Here is a 16,257-nt window from a genome sequence, read left to right as displayed (position 1 = left end):
GTAATGCAAGCAGGCAGAACATGCCACCCGCCTCTCCACAGAGAGGTGGAGACACGACGCTGGCAGCTCAGAGCAAAGCACTTCCGTCCAGCTGGCATTCCACGAACTGATCTGGTTTCAGGCCCTTTTGTGCAGATTTAGACCCTGCTGGAAGAATCCTAACTTTTACCTGCTGGAAGCAAAATACAAAACTGGTCTGAGGTCAGGCACAGGTGTTCCACTGATACCCAATCCCACTGCATTGCACCATAAATCAGCAAATGACAGTTTAACACAAGAAGGGTTTCTGCTTAAATCTCAGCTACAGAAGATAATAATGTCAAGGGCCACGGCTAATAAATGTTATTTTACGCTACCGTTACCGACACCTAAAACAAACTCCACTTGTCCAAATCAGACAGCTGCACTCAACCAAACGTGATGGGTGTCCTGCGAACAACAGCATGACTAAAGGAGACTAGTTCTCTCACCAACTGGCTTTTCCTGCACACATGGGGCTGGGGGGGGTTGGCCACTTCTTACATCCTATACACACTTCCAAAAAAAAAAAAAAAAACCCTTGCGGGAAAGGCATCTGACACCTCTACAAAGGGCCGCCGTGCGCAGAGCTGAGCACCGCTACAAAGAACCAGAGGCCTTTATCTCTGCTGAGGGAACAAAAGGTGCAGGACGCAGCCAACCAGTTATTACTAATCTATCCATCATTTCTGTCTGCTTCACCCCCCCTTACACATCCACCTGCAGGCCTCGTGGGAACAAGATACACAAGAACACTTCTGAAAGACATGGCCGCTATTCCCTTATCCACGTATGCATTAACTCCCACCCTCACACCTCCCCTCAGCATTTCAGAGAGGAACTCGTTTAAGCCTCCCCTTTTCGAGGGTTAAAAAGAGGTCTTTTGTGTCCATATCCCCTCTGCTAAGCTGGGTGTGACAAAACAATGAGTGATACACAGCAGAGGAACATTTGCCCAAGGCACTGGAGAGACATTCGGCAATCAAAAGGAAAAAAAAAAAAAAAAAAAAAGAGGCCAGAATGCATTACGAGTTCAGTAGGTTAGCCAGCACAAAACTAAGGAAAGAATACCCAAGTCTACTTGTTCATTAAAGACAAGTTATCTACACGTAAAACAGGAGCAGGGCAGGCTTGTAAGGGGGTCATGGCGACCAGTTCTGCCTCAATAACATGCCTTCCTCCTTCTCATTTAGTAACCAGGATATCCTGTCAAGTGACTCCACCAAAGCTCTTAATCTGTCGTGTAGCAAAACAGCGATTTTCACTTGAGCCTCGTCCACCACCCGCTCGTATGCTCAGAGCCCCGGACCACTGCGGTTGGCTCAGCCCAACTGAAGTAACGCCATCTGTACAGAATCCACATCAGCTGAAATTTAGCAGCAAGTATACTGCAATGGCCTCCACATAATACACTCTGGGGGGTTGCGCGTCGTCTGGGGGTTGGGGGTATGGGTGAAAGTCTAAGACAAAGTGCGCCGTGTTGATGCACTGAAACGTTCAAACAGACTTCACTAGAAATTAGGTGAAACGAGACAGCTTCTTAATTCTTGGCTCTTAATTCTTGGGTTTCAAAAAGATACAAATGTTCCAAAGCAATGCCACACATTATACCTGCCTGCAATCACACAAACCCACTTTGAAGACCAGAAGTCTAGTATGAAGTCAGGGGGAGTCCAGCAGCACATGAAGGACAGAGATGCTCCTGCAGCTCGAGACAACACCCTAGAGCCTCATGTACCCCAAAGCCTCGACTGCTGGTCTGAAAAGGAACTCACCCGGAAATGTCCTCGCCGAACGGCTGGTCCAACCACACACTCCTTCTACTGTAAGCCGATTAACTCCGGCCCTCACAGGATGCAGCTTTTCCTCAGATGTACAACCTCCACAAGGCACGATGGCCTCTTGGGCCAAACTGTGAACAAGCTCTAGCTAGACAGATTGGTTTGTCCAGAACTCTTGCCCAAGCAGATAGAGGCAGAGCAAGACAGAGTAGGAGAGGAGAAGAGAAGGAGGAAGTAGGCGTTCTTCAGAAGAAGAGGAAACCGCACGGCGCCTTGTACGAAAGCGGTAAAATTCAAAGCCAAGACTGAACAGAAGCAGCTCAGGGACCAAGGGAAATACAGCACGCATGTGGATATGCTATAATGAGAATGTACACATAGACATGTAAACATTGTCATTTAAATTCACATTAAAGCATTAAAGTGTCTGAATTCAATGGAAACAAAAGGTGGAGTCACTTTAGCAAAAGATTACAAAACAAAAAAAAATGTTTCTAGTTTGTCACACACATAGCCATTCTTTGTCTGGTGGACAGAAACATGTATTAGTTCATATGAAATGCTTCACAATACGAGCATCACCATAGCTTCACCCTGATGAAGAAGGTTCTAGTGAATATTAGAAATGTAATATTTATAGGTGTTTTATAAATGTAAATGCAGATTGAGGTATAGACTGGTCTAGGATTATTTTACTTAATCTTTTAACATTCTAAACTTAACAGCAAAGTGTTTACACCATTGAGGCGATTTATTTTACTGCTATTATAAACGACAATATTTAATCAGTCTTAAAAATAAATGCTAATATACATTGAAGTTTGGGAACTAGAAATATCTACGTAATTTAAGTGCACTTCTCTGTGCAGTGATGGGCTACATTCATATTACCAGCCTAAAGTGAGTCAGACACGATTTTTTTCAGGTCTATGTTCACACTTAAAATCTTTTAAAATGATATTTTAGTCATTTTCATGTATAGTCATAGATCGGATTTGAGTTCGATTCGTCACCACGCGCCTAGCACGCGAACAGTCACGTGACGCATTGCCTGTACTCACGCGCTCATCACTGTCGTCGTTACATCAACAGGACGAGAGCAACAGAAGTGGAAACAATAGCAGCTGCGATAAAATCGGACTGTTTATGTTTTGTTTTCTCGAGTTGATCTTGTGCAGATGACCTCCAGAGCAAAATGCGATGTAATACATATGCTACCAGCATGTGCAATTAGGCCGTTTTAATATCATGAATACCATCTCACAAATATGACGCTTTTTGCTGTTGGTGACGCATCCATATACCTTACACCCATTTAACACCCATCCTCATGGTTATTAGAGAGAGGAATGAACACTTCCTGTATGCCCTGGTTAAAAGGAGACTCAGAAATATAAATGTAGCCGTGGCTGTGTTGATTTGCACATTACCAAGATATTTATTCAAAATAGCTTCATCAATATTTTGAACACAAACCCTTCAACCTGATAAACGTGCAGAATTTTCTGTGCCTCTTCCTAAAGTTTAAAAACATAGTTCACAAAACATATCAAATCACAGAAAATCATCTCGCAATTCATACACACTAATGAGCTCAAAACATTTCTGACAAGCCAAAGGACACGACTGCTTACCTCTTCTATAACTGGAGGTAAGTGGGAGACTACGTGAAACCGGCAGCAGCTCAGAGTGGGTGGCTGGGGGGATGTTCTGCGTCTCAGCGTGCCGAGAGAGCAAACATCTCCAGAAGCACTGAACTGCACCCTCAGACTACCACACAGCACATTCACAGTGTGCTAATTACCACAGGGGCAAAAAAATCCCCAAAAAACAAAAAAACGCATGCACCCTGAACAAGAGCGGGTGATTACGGTATGCTAGATTCTTTAATTTCTCACATCCTCTCACTCTTTCACGACCTTTAGAGGAGCATGACCACTCCCCTTATTACCGAGGCAACAAGAGCATCTGTTCTTTAGTGTTGAAGAGGGGAAGGATGGGGAGGGGTGTGGAGCACATGAGCCTCCACTGTCACTTACTCCACACTGTTAAAAGTGGAGCGCAATGACGCTTTATTTGGCTGCTGTCGGTAGGAGGCAGACAGCACGGGGAGAAGGGGAGCTCAGGCTCCTGGGGCCCAACTGGGCAATCGGTCCCCACACTGGAGGAGAGCTCTCTTCCAGGAAGGGCGAGCTGGTCTAACTCCCTCTGGATATAGGGAGAGAGAGAGAGAGAGAGAGAGAGAGAGAGAGAGAGAGAGAGGAGAGAGAGAGAGAGAGAGAGAGAGAGAGAAAAAACCTATGCTGGCTTCAGGCACTGGATGGGGAATGACCTGTAAAATGACACATGGAGTGTGACAAGACCGTGGTCAAGGTAGTCAAGGACACTGAAGAGAGAGAGAGAGAGAGAGAGAGAGAGAGAGAGAGAGAGAGAGAGCGAGAGAAGAGGCAGAAATGTGTGCATCTATAAAATATTTCTAAACAAAATGAACTAAAATGAAATGAAAATGATGAAAAACGTGATCTTGATAGCAATCCCTCTTCTCTGGTAATCTCTAGCAGTTTGGCTGAATGACTGCAGCAAACTTGTGAATGATTCACGCACAGTATGGTGCATCACAGCCCATTACGTCTGTGAGACCAGACTCTTTGAAGAAAACACACTGTGACAAATTCATCTTTCCCCCCTACATCAACCTAAGTGACCCAATAACCATGTTATAGCTACCTGAGAAATTCCTCACTGAAGGTTAAACTCCACACACCCATAGTCCCATAGTTTAAACTAGGCAAGCATACACGGCTGGCCCAGAAGCAGCTAACCCCGCCTCCCTGTGCAGTAAAGAGCCAGCTGTCTCCTCGGAGATGCAAGCGTGATGCTCTGTGTTCCAATTAGCCGCTCACGGCTCTCTTTCCCTCAGCTCACCACGCCTCCTCCTCCCCTCTGTGGACTGCCTGAGGCAGGCATGACGAGGCTGTATACCCCATCACCCACTCACCCACCATGGGCCACCCCCAACCCAGCACCTAGCCAAGGCCACACATGGAGATTCAGTCAATTAAGGGTTAAAGTAGATAGAAGTCTATGTGGGGGGGAAAAAAAAGCTGAAACATCTTCTAATAAAAGATTCTTACACTAGAATGTCTGTTTAAATTCTTAAGAAGTCTTTTCGCAAGACTTCATTATGTGTCCATGGCTGAACGAAATCAGAAATACAGGGTTATGTTTTGTCCAGCTAATCAGGGAGAGGTTAGCAGAACCCTCATTAGAAAGGTGACACCTATTTTAGCCCCTTTCATTTAGATGAAGGCTCCCAACATGGTGCTCTGGTAAACACAGTACATGCTGACAGTCTTGTGTCATAGAGCTGCAGCGTGCAGTTGCCACTGGCTATACTTTATCAGCTCTTAAACTAGGAAAAAACAACCCCAGCTTTTTCTAAAACCTTTTGTGTTCTCAATAGCAGGTTGCCTCGCTGTAACATTATCCTAGTTAAGGGGAGAGAGGGAAGAGTAGGAATGGCCGCAAAACTCAAAGCTGCACTTTACCACTCGGAATATTCCAGAAACTGTGTATAAAGAGGCTTACTAAACCCCCCTCCACCCAAACAAACAAAAGACTTGAAGATAAATCTGAGCCATCATTTTAATGCTGTGGTTAGAATTCTGGGCATAGAGAGCAAAATGTTTGTTTTATAAGGGATGCGAGCAGCTGTCAGGATCAAAGGCTAAACAAGCTAACGGCTCAGCGCCACGGAAAGCTCCTTCTGCGGTGGGGGTGTGTTTGATGGAGGCCGCGTGAGCTCGGGAGCATCCCTGACCGCGTGACCTTCTGCTCACGGGCCCAGCCCCCTAGCAGGCACAGACGCTGCCCTGCCCGGCCACGCCCCGGCACACAACGACTGCAGGCAGGGGGCAGATCAGATGATGCACTCTGGCCGTCAGAAAGAAAGAGAAAGGACCCATTGCCTGTTCCTCGCAGGCAAGAAAACAGAACTGGCCAAGACTCCAGATTCATAAGACCAGGAAATATACAGAGCTTATCATTATGTCGGTTATGTAACAGTGTTGTTTTATATGTTCTACTAGTGCATTATCAATAATCAGGAGAGCATGTGTGGCAGTGTAGTACACCATACAGCATTTAGCCTACAGTAAGAAAGAAGACTCTCTCCCAGCCTGACTGAACTGACATTCAGCGCTCTTAAATCAATCCCTGTCAGATCATGGCCATCTCCTCCACTTAATTATATCTATGTAATGGGACAAGGAAAACCCTAGAAATGTCTTCCGTCTGCCACAATGGCTGACTCCAGCTAACACGGCTCTTGGCTCAGTGAAATGGGTAATTGTCATAGCTGAGTTCAAACTCCAACCAGCACAGTCTGGATCTTGGAAAACTCATCATTCCAGCAACGCAGCTTTTACAGACGCTACAGTGTGTTTGTCCTTAAGCAAGAGCCTCCATGTTGACACGGCGAGGCCGACCCCCGCCGGGGTGAGGTCATTCACGTTGACCTTCGGCTGCGTGGGAGGCTCGCTCAGGTCATCTCTACACGATCCTGATGAACGGCGTCATTTGGGGACGGCGGGTGGAAAACTTTCATTGTCCACGCAGTGGTGGTCTGAGGAGGAGGAGGAGGAGGAAGAGGAGGAGGGAATCTCTCCAGGCACAGGCCAAGAAAACTTGTCTTTAGTGCTTCAAAGCTTGGCGAGTGGATCATGTAAGCAGACCTGAATGTGCTGCTCCAAAGCAGTGCTACCCCCAGCGGTGCTTAATGTGGAGTGGGTTGAAGTGGGCAGCGCCGGGCAGAACAAAAACACCAAACTGTTCTTTCAGAAATATTCAGCTCTATAAAAAGCACCGATCGGCTCAGATACATGCGTTACGAAACAGAACACGCCCCAAAAATGCACTAAATATTAGGTAATCGCGGCAAAAGAAGTCGTGATCATGAATCGCTGTTTAACCTCACAGGCCCCATTTCTTATTAAAGTCACTGCAAGATAGCAAAACCAACCAAGTTGGATGACAAGCAATGAAATGAAGGGTGAAGAATGATGCGTTAAGAGTCCACAACATACACGCAGCAAACCAACTAGATCCAACACCTCATAGAAAACATCTTATGGGTTCAGCTTAAAAGTAAAGCTGAAATGAAAAGATGTCAGGTTCGCCTTCATCAAAATAACATAGGCAAATGGAAAACAGAAGTAGAAAAGTACATTTCCTCAAATGGAAAACAAAAATACACATTACATTTCTAGCTCTGTTGAGATGGGGGGGGGGGGGGGTGTCCCACTCTGCACACCTTTCCAACCAAGCTAGACACACACACACAAACACACGACACACACTTGTAACAAGCCTGTTACAAGCCACTACATGCACATGACTGGCAGGTGTTTTTGTTTTGGGTGGGAAGATCAGTAAACAGATAATGTGAGCCATGAGGGAGTCTCATCACACTCAAGGTGAAAGGGAGAGTGCCGTGTGAGGGTACTAGCGCCCTGCAGCAACTGAGGAGAGCAGACTGTGTGTGTGTGTGTGTGTGTGTGTGTGTGTGTGTGTGTGTGGTAGAGCAACAGAACAGATATGAAGCCAGAGTTTTGTCTCCATCACTAGAGAGGAAATCCCACAAGCTTGAAATAAGAGTAATCTCTCTGCACCCTTCTGCAAAAAGATATAAACAACTTCCACACTTCCTCAATTCCAAGCTTTTACTCCCCGTTCTGTCTGTCCTGCCATAGCACACGCCCGGCCTGCCGCTGCACACGGTGTGGGAGGGGGAGAGGGAGAGGGAGTGGGTCGGCACCCTAGACAGCCTCTACTACAGACGACCTACATCCCCACATGCAACTCCAGTATGGTGGTCACTCATTTAAAAGATTACCGGCGAGTGTCAGCAGGGCAGCAGAACTGGCCTCCTGCCCCAGACCTCTTCACACGACAAACGCCTGGGAGCTGGACGGCCTTTCAGGCACGCAAGCTTGACATGTGCAGTGGGGGATCAGACACTGTGGCTGTGGACTACTGTAAATTAGGTCACATACTTTATTTATCGCTGTGATGCTGCAGTCTGCCAACTACGAACCTGGAAATCATTTTGTGTTGTACGTTTCTCCCCATTCTCTCTCCTGTGAAATTATGTCTGCCTCGAAGGGGAAAAAAAACTAATTAATCTGACAAAACAAATCCCCTGCATGTCAGAGCCCTAGAAATGATTATGGTACCTATGGTACGCTACCTTCACATTCTTAAACACCGAATACAGTCTTCCCAGTAACTACGCTGCACAGTGGCCAGACACTGAGGAAGATGATGGTCCAACATGTCTCTCCTGACTGCTGACAGAAGTGAAGAGAAAGATCAGCTCCACTGTGAACTGGATACAACCACAGCAGCAGGACACACAAGTGAAAAATAAACTAAAAACAACTAGCAAAAAAATATACATATACACATATAAACATATACGCACATATACACACATACACACATTAAATATTTTTAATATTTTAAATATTTTTCCCTTTAAGGTCTATGAGTGAAGTTTATCAGCACTGCATACAGGAGAAAACCCCTGATGGGTTTTGCTAGCCTAGATTGAGACCTGCAAGAGGCTGGAAGGTTTTATGATTGATTTGTTGCTATTTTTAAATGTCCTACTTCAAGAAAAATGGTTCAATATCCATTTGAACAGTGGAAGTCGGGCACAGAAAGTATTTTTTTCCCAAACGAGCACCCTGAAGCCTCGAGCCCTCTAGATAAACTTAGCGCTTTAGCAGTGGGCCTGACAGAAATGGAACACAGACCATCTACACTTGTTTTCTATCTTAATTTCCACTGTCTGTGGAAACTATTCCTGAGAGCAACAGAAATAAACATCCTCCCCTACAATGCGCAAGCGCGCACTCACTCACACACACACAACACTCTCTCTCTCTCTCTCTCTCTCTCTGCATCTCTCTCTCTCTCTCTCAGAGTGAAAAGGTTGAACTTCTAAGGCACCCCGCGTGGTTTAATTTTCAACAAAGTTGCAACAATAGCCTTTGTAACACTCCCCCTAAGTACATAACCCTCATCGCAAGCACACAGCAGGCAGACGAAAACTAGCAGTGCTACGTCACAAGCACATATCAGATATGTTTTGATTTCGCTGAGGAGCTCCAGAGTTCACTATATCTATACGTGATTCCTGGACTGACCCAGGGCTGCAATACATGGCGTGCTTGACCTTCAAAACTCCCTTCCCCTCAGGATGAACAGCACAAGACCCTGAGGAAATTAAGCACTGTGGGGATAGTCAGAGCAGTGAGGCACACGGCCTCTCACTGGCTACACTCTTAAATGATTCACTGTGTGAGAGGCACGGGGAAGGATAACAAAGACGACACTGTGATTTGAACACCACATACACACGCACGGACACCACACTGACACTCACGGACACCACACTGACACTCACGGACACCACACTGACACTCACGGACACCACACAGACACTCAACGGACACCACAACTGACACTCACGGACACCACACTGACACTCACGGACACCACACAGACACGCACGGACACCACACAGACACGCACGGACACCACACTGACACTCACGGACACCACACTGACACTCACCGGACACCACACTGACACTCACGGACACCACACTGACACTCAACGGACACCACACAGACGCTAACATACCACAAAGACACTCACAGACAACCACACACTCACAGACACCATACAGATGCTAACATACCACAAAGTCACTCACAGACACCAGACACTCACAGACACCATACAGTCACTCACAGACACCAGACAACCATACAGACACACACACCACAGACATCACACCAGGACACCATACAGACACCATACAGACACCAGACACTCACAGACACCATACAGACACACACACACCATACAGACACCAGACACTCACAGACACCACACAGATGCTAACAATACCACAAAGTCACTCAACAGACACCACACACTCACAGACACCACACAGACGCTAACATACCACAAAGTCACTCACAGACACCACACACTCACAGACACCATACAGATGCAAACATACCACAGTCACTCACAGACACCAGACACTCCCAGACACCATACAGTCACTCACAGACACCAGACACCATACAGACACACACACACAGACACACACAGACACCATACAGACACCAGACACTCACAGACACCATACAGACACCATACAGACACCATACAGACACCAGACACTCACAGACACCACACAGATGCTAACATACCACAAAGTCACTCACAGGACACCAGACACTCACAGACACCATACAGTCACTCACAGACACCAGACACTCACAGACACCAGACACTCACAGACACCAGACACTCAGACACCATACAGTCACTCACGGGACACCAGACACTCACAGACACCATACAGACACACACACACAGACACCAGACACCTCACAGACACCCCACACACACACACACACACACACCACACACACACACACACACCACACACACACACACACACACACACAGCCAGCTGCCCCCTGCTGCTCCCTTGCCTGAGCTGTATCCAGCCCCACCCCCTCTCTCCCCCAGGGCTTGGCGAGGCCCCAGGGGCTGCAGGCTTGGCTGGCTGGACCTGCAGAAGAGGCGCCCTGAGGGGGGGGGGGGGGGGGGGGGTGGGGGGGGGGGGGGACACGATGCTGCCAGCAGGGACACTACGCAGAAAAGGCTGCACGATGCCAGGCTGCTGTTTGGATGTGCCCACACACACACACACACACACACGCAAGCGCTTTTCATCTCTCCTGTGCTCAAGCACTAACCCATTCATTGAGGTTTGCTGTGGGACGGGGTATATTTTTATAGCAGAAACAGTTTACATTGCAGAGGGGACCTCTTTCATTTGGCATGTAAGCTCGGATGATGTACGTCTATTTTGGGCTGCGAGCATAGGCGTGGTGACCTACAAATGCCATCGGTTTCTGCTCTTTCATGGGTTCACTGTGGCCTGTACCTTTTTTTAGCAAGGCAGGAAAAACACGTCCAACCAAAAGTCAGTAGAAAAAACACGCGCTTCAGATCATCAAAAAATGCCTTTTAAGTCTGCAGTCTCCGATTGCCTAACTGTTCGAATTACAGCTAATAATAAACTACATCTTTCATAAAGAAAGCTGTTCTGTAACCCACCCCGATACCCTTGTGCTCTTGCATGGCACTCCGAGGGAGGAGAACGAAAACGATACCCAGTGGTGGAAATACTGAACACGGGCCATAGGAGAAACGCAGGGAGGAGCAGAGGAGGTGGTGACAGGAAGAGGTTTACCTGACCTGCTCTCACACACATCCTGCACCGCCAGGACAGATGTGCGCACCTTTTTTCTCCATTCTTTCTTTTTTATTTCCGCTATTGTCTGGGCGTTTCGTTTTTTGTAAGCAGCGGCTTCGCTGTGCTGTCTGGCCCCCTGACTGGGAAGAGGCGTGTCCAGACCGGTCGGACTTCCACACAGCCGTGAAAGACAGAGCGTCCCTGCTTGGCCTGGGGCAGGCCGGTGAAAGCAGACGGCCGCTGCTTGTTTGCAGACAGTGGTGTGGGGGGGTGCTTCTCGGCGTCTGGCGGGTTCACGGCAGGTGGCTGGGAGACTGATGCCCAGTCTGGCATGGCGCCGGAGACCAGGCAGAGAGACGCAGATACGCTCAAACGACCAATCAGGACGGCAGGAAAGAGAAATACATGCACGGGGAAACACATTCCAGCCGAAGCTGTAGATCTGGACAAACATGTCTGGAGCAGACGTGAAATGAGGGCATTCCAGCAGCTCACTCGGGGGGGAAAGTAAACGACGAAACAAACAAAAACACTGTAGAAAAAAACAAACAGTCTGTTTGAGCTCGTCTCGCCCGGTTTCGGGCCTGGCAGACAGGAGCAGGTTGCCAAGGGGCAGCAGATGTGTACGTGTTCCCTGCAGGCCTGGCACAGCGATCAGGGGCCACGCTGGCGTCGGAGAACCCGGACAACCTACAGACAACGCACAACCCGGACAGGCAACGTGCTGGGTGTGTTAAGCCTGCCCCTGCACGGCTGTCACATGCAGGACGCCACCCTACGACGCTCACAATGCTGTGTAACACCAGCGCCAGCACCGTGTGCAGAATCGGGCTCGTGCTGACAGTGGCAGAAGGAAGATGATGAACTCCGCATGCAGAACGAATGGTGATCCAGTAGCTTCAGCGATCTAGATCCCGACCGAATCAGTGGGCTCATTGGTTAACTCCATCTCTGGATCACTGCTGGCGTACGACGGGAGACCGTGAGAGACGCATACTCAGCAGAGAAACAAAAGGGAATTTAAACATTACGTCACCACGAAACAAACAATGCTCAGGTCTTGTGGTCTTTCACCACAGCGCGTAAACCAACGCACTTGCATAAACACCCAAACGTCTACAAGCCCCACCACCAGTCATCTACCATCACACTTCACAGGCCTTGCTGAAAAACACGATTGCTGCCCTACGAATATCGAGAAATTCAGGCTAATTGTACGGAGAACTGCAGCAACAACTGTTGCCACTGGGTTTTTTTTTCTTTATTTCTTATTGAAAATGGACTGGATAGTCTGTGACATGCATCCCAATGGTCAGTCAAATATCTTTAGCATATTTCAGCATATCTGTAACTCACTCCTCTCTAGCCCTAGGAATTGTAAGCCAAGGTCAGTGTGCTGCAGAGACTATGTAATGGAGCCAGGGCTATTCATACTGCTGCAGACACCACACTGATCTCTAACACACACACACACACACACACACACACACACACACACAGTAGGGCTCTGTGGAAAAACAAACTAATTAACAATTTTCAGCCCTGATCAAGAACCGGATAGAGTCTGAAAAAGAAGGCACACCCAGCAGAAACATTTCTAGTACAGTCCATGATAATGAGATCTAATGGCTGTCAGATCATTAACAGGAAAGAGTTACAAAAAATGGGCAATTTCGGACTTTTGGAACAAACAACCAGACACTGTGAAATCCGGCAGAAGCCAAGACAGACAGACCTGGAGACGCAAAGTGAAAAGTTTCCTTGGGAGTCAAACTAAAGAGCAGTGCTACCAACACTGCCAAGACCTTCCACTTCAGCTCCCCAGTTCCCCTCTGTGCCTCTGTGCTGTCTACTTAGTGAACAGCTTCAGTTCTTTTGTTCCCTCCCTCACTTCCTTCGCCCTCTCTTAGCGCAGGCCTACATGAAACTTCATGCGATATTGTACAGCACGCAGAAATGCTCCTACAGGCAGAAATGCGGTGAATTAGTGCCACAAAACACAATAAATCCAAAGTACCTGGCAAGGCCCAGAACATACACAGTAAATCTGAGTTTAATAGAAAGCCCGAGCAAACTGGATCAAGACTCGAGTCATCAGAGCTGACCTTTAAAGCCATATTATCCACGGCGTGATATGAGGATCACAACTAGATTTACACACATTTGCATTTGGGCACCCAAATTCATTGGCGCCATCACCCCAGAGTCTCCATGCGCGTCTAATGGTGATCCAGAATGGGAGAGGGGGCGAAATAGAGAGATCAGAGAGAGAGAGAGAGAGAGAGAGAGAGAGAGAGAGAGAGAGAGAGAGAGAGAGAGAGAGAGAGAGAGAGAGACCAGCTCACCACAGGGACACAGCCTGATCTGGCCCGGGGGGCTAAGCCAGGGGACTCTATCTGACAGCTATCAGAGAGGCAGGCTTTTTGATTGGCCGAGGCAGGCGATGCCCAGCTGCATGAAGCCGTAGCGTGCAGCTGCAGTGAACACAGGCCCTGCTCTGCAGCCCCTCGCCACACAAAGCCCCTCTGTGCCCAGGCAGAGACAGGAACCCGTGCCAGGGCAGCACCCTCCCAGGCACACAGTGCATGGCACCATGCTGCCCTGTTCCTGACCACACAGGTGCCCGGCTCAGAACACACTGCAGTGACACAAGAATCCAAATTACCTTCGGTCCGAGACAATAATAAAGGAAGAGAGTCACCCAGAAGAAAAGGACTGATTAGCTTAATAGTTGAAATGAGGCTTTTTCAAAGTAATATCAAAGCAAAGTGAACTTAACTGGAGCTTTATGGTGGCCTGGTTTTATTCTCGTTGCAGTTCAGTTCATTAATTATCATCAGAAGCAAATGTGCTACATAACTAAAGGGGCTGAGACACATACACCTACAGCCTAGTGTTAGCAAAGCTCCTCACCAACTTGGAGATCTTGCCGCTTTGATTTCAACCCATCCATTTGCATGCATCTTCTTCTGTAATTAATCTAAGACTAGAGGCAGCAATTACACGCATGGCAACATTTATCTAAACCCGGGAGGCAAATTCATTTAACCCTGAGAATGAAACAGTGAAGTATGTCGATCTACCTGCTACGTGATAGTGCAATGTCTGCTGGCCCAAGGAAAGCCTGTAAGCAACTATAACAGCAAACAATGTCCCTAAACCTGCGGTGAATCAATTCAACGGATACATACTGAGCAAGACAGCACCGGGAGGAAGGCAGGAACTCACTGTCAGATAAACTATCTACAAAGCAACAACTCTCCATTCAAGTGAAAGAGTTTGGCTGTGAGCAGGGGGGGTGGGGCGGTGGTGGAAAAGCAGAAGTGAGAGAAATCACCGACAGTCCCGCACCGCGTGTAAATTGGCACAAAAAGGTGAAAGACTGAGGAGCTGTGTAAGGTAACTCACACACACACCCTGCATGTGAGATTTATTCAAATGAGCAGCTCTCACGTAGATCTAAACTCTAGGCATCTCTGTCAGGAGGGGGAAAAGCCCAATATGCTGCCTTCAACACACGCAAAGACAGCAGCGTTCCCCAACCACACCCAGGTTAAGACTAGGGACATATGACACCCACTGACTCCTTCTGCACCATATGTTCCATGCTGCCTATAAACAAGGATGCAACGTTTTGAAACGATGGTCAATGTACCAACAAGCTCTGTGACACAAGCATGTATTTATTGCACCTCTCACTGCAATCACCTGTCTTGTTAATAATAGCTATGGGCATCAAATAAGTGGCAGGGCACTACACATTAGCCACATATGTATGTGACTGTCCACTGTTATTACGATGACTAACCCCCATCCGTTTGGCAATAGCGTCGCTGATTTAATTAGGCTTAAACAAAAAATTGTAAGGCACAGGCTCTATTATAGACATTTTCTCCCCCCAGCCCGCGGGGCATGGGCACGAGCCCACAGACGGGGCCCGTGACGTCACCATAGCCTCCAGCCACACAAATGACTTAACTACAGGATGAAAGAAACCAACTGTCAGGAAGGTCTTATCTAATATCGTTCCTCCATTAACCCGTTTAATGGAGATTCCATTGAATCCGAAGTCAGACAATAATGAGGGTTGTTATCAGCGATCACCTTATTCTAATGTTTTCACATTCATCAAATTCTGAATTGTCACATTAACAGCATCGCTTTCTGTGCGTTATCTTACCAAACCACAACATATAGTATAAATCAACTGTTTTTAAATAGTCCTTGCATCGGATTATTATGAAATATCGATCAATAGTTACATACTTAAGTTTTATCATCTTCCAGTACATAGCTACAGGCAAGACGGAAGACCAAACAAGCCATTTCATTCAAACCGTTCACTTTAGTAAGATGTGCAAAACGAATAATGCTGCTCGCAAAACTATCCGCTTCAAATGCGAGGCTTAATTCCGCATTAAAACAGACAGCTGCTTTAAAAGTTTAACGTCTCGTAGATGTTACAATATTACCACGGAAGCGCTATGAGACCTGCGCTTAAAACAAAGTGCAAAGTACGATCCGTGAGGTTCACACACAGAAGAGGAAACTATACATTTTGAAAAGTTTGACAGTGTGCACGGTGGAGCGGCGACGTGAGCGCTCGCGCTGGGTGCTCGCGCTCCGGGCTCCGCTCGCGCCCTTTAAGTTCCATCCACCCGTCCAGCCCGTCTCGTGCTGTGCAGCATCCCGGCTACACGGGCGCTATATTAACAAAACCTCCACGGGTCCGGCTGGTCATCAAAATGCCATTAACTCACGCTTTATTAATTCTAACGGACAAACTCAATCAAGTACGACCCAGTGGGACCCGCGAGCGCGCCGCTGCCGCGAGACCCGCCAGAACCGGAGTGTCGGCGCGAGCGTTACTAACCTGAAGAGAGGAGACGGATCCTTCACCAAAGTGCTGATGTTGGGAGTTTGTAGCAGTAGCGTCGCGCCTCTCTCCTCGACACAGATAATGCTGATGTTTTCACTTCCTCCTTCCTCCCCCGTCTGCTGGTTGGTTCCTCTCCCCAGAACGGCGATGCGCGCCGCACCGACCAATTGCAACACAACAAACCCGGACAATAGCGGAGGGAGGCGAGACGGCCGCGCTCGCGCAGCTCATCA

General features: G+C 47.7%; 1 protein-coding gene across 1 annotated transcript in view; it reads right to left on the bottom strand.

Annotated features, from left to right (window-relative positions):
- elmo1 (engulfment and cell motility 1 (ced-12 homolog, C. elegans)) overlaps positions 1 to 16,257 on the bottom strand; it is a 49,565-nt gene extending 33,308 nt beyond the window's left edge. The window contains exon 1 of the mRNA XM_077007895.1: positions 16,019 to 16,257. The gene's annotated coding sequence lies outside the window, so the exon portion shown is untranslated. The remainder of the gene's footprint in view (positions 1 to 16,018) is intronic.

This window comes from Brachyhypopomus gauderio, chromosome 6, assembly GCF_052324685.1.
Source record: "Brachyhypopomus gauderio isolate BG-103 chromosome 6, BGAUD_0.2, whole genome shotgun sequence".
Taxonomy (NCBI): domain Eukaryota; kingdom Metazoa; phylum Chordata; class Actinopteri; order Gymnotiformes; family Hypopomidae; genus Brachyhypopomus; species Brachyhypopomus gauderio.
The sequence above is the reverse complement of the archived record's forward strand: the minus strand, read 5'-3'. Positions and strand labels throughout refer to the sequence as shown.